We start from the raw sequence: 4,707 nt of genomic DNA, 5'->3' as shown, positions 1-4,707 counted from the left end.
ATGGGAACATATGTATATGTATAGCTGATTCACTTTGTTATAAAGCAGAAACTAACACACCATTGTAAAGCAATTATACTCCAATAAAGATGTTAAAAAAAAAAAAAAAAGAAGGCCAGTGAATGCTAATCAGGGAAATGCAATATGAGCCAAGACCCCATCAGCGGAGGCAGGTTGCAGAGAAAAAGGCAGCAGCTTGGGGGAAAAAAAAAAAAAAAATTTAAGAGTGTCATTCATCATTAACACTCTAGAGGGAAGTTTTTCAAATGTTGACTGCAAGCCATTTTAAGAAATACATTTGACCTTTCTAACTAGTAGTTACAAAGTGTATATGTGTTCGTGCATGTGCACATGTGTACAGGCATATAACAAATTCTTCATTTAAAAGTTTGTGCCCTTATACCATGATACACTTGTGTATTTTCTATTGCATTCTGGTCTATTCTACTTTCTCTGTTTCAGTAAGGAAAAAAAAAAATTCCAGTGACAACTCTAAATTGATTCCAGGGCCCAGTAATGCCGACAACCTACAGTTTGAAAGACACTATTTTGGAGGAAATAGAGTCATAATTTATAGCTATTATCTAAACCATCCACAAGAAGAATTCAATAATGACCTTCCAGCTTTCTCCACAAAATGAGAACAATCCCTGGTTTCCCGAGACAAGGTAATGCCATATGTCTGGTAATTTATTGGCTGATTTAATGTGCCCTTGAACAATAACTGACATGAATAAAAGCTTTTAAAAGTTTTAAACTGTGTTCATCTGGATTCGGGCCTTTGATCCTCACCAAGCCTGGTGAGAAGTCACATTGGTTCATTTGATTTGTGAAGAAACTGGTTCCCAAGTCACACAGCTGTGAATGAGTCCAGATTTCCTTATTTTGGAGGTAGCGCTCTTCACAAGTAAACTTGCATAACTATTTTGTTCAAAGCACCAAACAAATTGATAAACTACAGACAAAATATTCTTACAAGTCAGTTCCTCCTACTGCTCAATACAAGCTTCACCCAAAACACAGTGCAACGTGGACTTGTGCCTCCCTCCAAGAGTGCCCCCAGGTTGAGGGACTATTTCCATCAGTGTCACATCAAGGTTCTAGGCATCTGTCCCCGTCTGCAGCTAGGTTTCAGTGCTCTGTTGTTTCCACATAACAAGATGAGAGAGGATCATAATTGAGATTATTACCCTTATTTCTCTAATGAGTGGTTTCTATTAAACCAAGTCCTTAGCTAGTCTCAACAGAGAGGAGGTAATTTCCTGATACTGGCTCTTTTTATGACTTCTTATAAATGACTCAGTGGGGGGAAAAATGCTTTTTCCTCACAGCTCTTTGTCCTGTAACAATTTTCTACCCAATGGAAAAATTAAAACGAGGAACATTATATTATTTGTTTGCTTAGATCTCTTTGATCCCTCTTTCATATGCTTTGAATAAAATTAAGCTAAATCACCAAATAATCAATTTTTGAAACGGTTTTCCTCTTGATATTCTCCTCCTTCAAGACCCACTCTAAATGCATCTTCTTTGCAAAGATTTCTCTGGTCATAATTAATGACTTCTACTGCCCCATAGCACAGTCTATGCATCTCTGTTTCAACCGTATCATTCTGCTTTTATTATTTAAAATTTATTTTTTGTTTAAAATTACTTAAATCTCATAATAAATTTTTTATATTATTTATTTTTATTTTGCTTATATTTTTTATTGGCTTATAACCAGACTCCTTCAAAAGTCTAGGTCTCATTTATGACTTGATCTCCATACCTTATGCAAAGGAGGTCTTCAATAGATAGTGAGATTGAATGATCCATAAGTTAGATATCAATGTAGTTTTGCAATATTCTTCCCTGGTACTAATCAATATAAACAGTTCTTACACTGATACTGTTTCCTCTCAGGGAAATAAAACCAATAATTAAAACCAAGGATAGAGGGAAGACCTCTATGGACTACAAAGGAAGGAGGAAAGGCAGAGTCAACTGTGGGGAATCCCTGTCATTAAGCAGCTGAGAAGGTGAATGGGAACTGAAATAAAACAGAAAAAAATACAGAAATGAATGAAAAGATACAAAATTATGAGATAATTGGAACGTTGACTGTAAATCTAGTACATACCCTGGATATACACAGTGCCTTATCCAGTTCTCATGACAGCTCAACAAAAGGGTGATCTTCTGTCTTACAGATAAGGAAACTGAGGCTCAGAGAAGTTAAGCAGTTTGCAAAGGTTACATCTAATAAGTATCTGAATCAGGATTTAAATTTGGGTCTGTCTGATGCAAATCCCCCTCTTTTCCCCACATGTGACTGCCTGTCTAAAACGTTACTTTTTTCCTATTCCAGCTGATAGGATATATAAACATAGAGACAGCTATAAAGCATTAGAATTCCCACCTCTTAGGTCTTATTAGTTCTGCCTTTGTCCCAGGTAACATAGGCCTAGTTCTGCCTTTGTCCCAGGTAACATAGGCCCCAGATTGTAATAATAGTACTGGCTTTATTTGCTTTTCCACAGATGCTTGATCATAATCCATTGGACAATGAAGATACTCCTTTCTATCAAGGAACAGGCAGAGCTGCTAACCTTTAACCACAGGCGTCTCAGAAGAAGCATCTTGAGGCTCTAACGTGGGAACGGCAGGACTGAGGGCCCCAGAAGGGACAGGAAACTTTGTTCATAGGCAACTCAAGTTACACACTCCATCAGTTCCAGGGGAAAGTCATCAGGATTTTGCATCAATCTAGAATCACTTTTTCCTCATTTGTACTGATTTTAAGAGTTGGAAGATGTGTCTATCAAATGTTTAACAGAGAAACAAGTAGAACCAGCCCCTTAAAAGGCATTTGAATGAATTATTCTAACCCCTGCCCTTGAGACCTTAATGTCTGATTAAAAGCTAAACCTAACCTTGGCCAAATACAACAATAATCAAAGTCATAGAAACAGAGAATAGAACGGTGGTTTCCAGGGGTTGGGGGAAAGGAAAAATGGGGAGCTGTTATTCAACAGGTATAAAGTATAAGTTCTAGAGATCTGCTCTACAACAGAGTAGCTGCAGATAATAATACTATATTGTAAACTTAAAACTTCGTTAAGAGGGTAGATCTCATGTTAGGTGTTCTCACTGCTAGGGAGGGAAGGGTAGGGAGAGAGGACTTATATTATGGAGGGGGATAGGGAGAAAAAAAAAAAAGAAATTTCACTGGTGGTTACCAGAGCAAAGGGAGGTGGGGTGGTGGGAGGTGAAACAGGTGAAGGGCATTAAGAGGTACAAACTTCCAGTTACAAAATAAATAAGTCATGGGTATGTAATACACAACATAAGGAATACGGTCAACAATACTATAATAATTTCATATGGTAACAGATGGTTGCTAGACTTATCATGGTGGCCATTTGGTAAAGTTATTTAGATATAGAATCACTATGTTGCACACCTGAAACTAATACTGTAGTCAATTATACTTCTCAAAAAACAAATCTCAGCCCGGGTTCAGGACACCAATTTTACACTGAGCCTGTCATAAGCTTCTGATTTAACTTTTCTGTATTTATTTACACAAATGAGCAGATACAGATATCTTTTCCTATCTCCTTCTTACCTATATTGAAGAGCACTATATTACGGACACTTTCTGCACTTTTTCACTTAACCAATGTATCCTGGAAAAATCACTTCGTATTAGTTCACAGAGACCTTCCTCATTCTTTTGACAACTGCAGAGGATGCCACTGGACGGAGGTACTGTAGCTAACTCAGTCACTCTGCTATGGATGGACACTTAAGATTTTTCCCATGTGTATTTTCCAATTACCAATGATAAACCTTGTGCATTTATAATTTTCATATTTGGGGGGATGTATCTTCAGAGCAGATTCCGAGAAGCAAGATTGCAGGGTCAAAAGGTGAGCACAGTTTTGTAGGCATTGCCAAATAACACTTAAGAAGGGTCGTATCCGTTTGTATTTCAAGTTGCAGGTATAAGAGTAACTGTTCCCCACAGCCTTGCCAATGGAGTATGTTGTCGATACTTTTTAATTTTTACCCACCTTATAGGTGAAAAAGGGTATCTCAGTGGTTTTATTAATTTGCATTTATTGATTATGAATGGAAACTTTTTCATAGGTCTAAGGGCCATTTTACATGTTAATCTGTGAATTATCTAATCATGTCTCTTTCCCAATTTTCTGTTGGATTTTGGCACTTGGCTCCTTGATGTTTAAGGTTTCTTTTTAAATACTAAGGGATATTCAGCTTTAGACTGTAGTATATGCTGCAAATACTTTCTCCCAATTTTTCAGTTACGGTGTTTTCTTCTAACATGCAAAAACGTCTTATTTTATGTAGTCAAGAGTTATCAGCACTTTATTGCCTATAGATTTTGAAGCGTAATTAGACTTTTTCTGCACCAAGTAAAGAGGAATTCGCTCATGTTTTCTTTTTTTTTTAACTGAGCTCCTATATATATATATATTTTTTTAACATCTTTATTGGAGTGTAATTGCTTTACAATGGTGTGTTAGTTTCTGCTTTATAACAAAGTGAATCAGCTATACATATACATATGTCCCCATATCTCTTCCCTCTTGCGTCTCCCTCCTTCCCACCCTTCCTATCCCACCCCTCTAGGTGGTCACAAAGCACCGAGCTGATCTCCCTGTGCTATATGGCTGCTTCCCACTAGCTATCTATTTTACA

Source organism: Physeter macrocephalus, chromosome 12, assembly GCF_002837175.3.
Source record: "Physeter macrocephalus isolate SW-GA chromosome 12, ASM283717v5, whole genome shotgun sequence".
Classification (NCBI taxonomy): domain Eukaryota; kingdom Metazoa; phylum Chordata; class Mammalia; order Artiodactyla; family Physeteridae; genus Physeter; species Physeter macrocephalus.
This window is presented reverse-complemented; position numbering follows the sequence as displayed.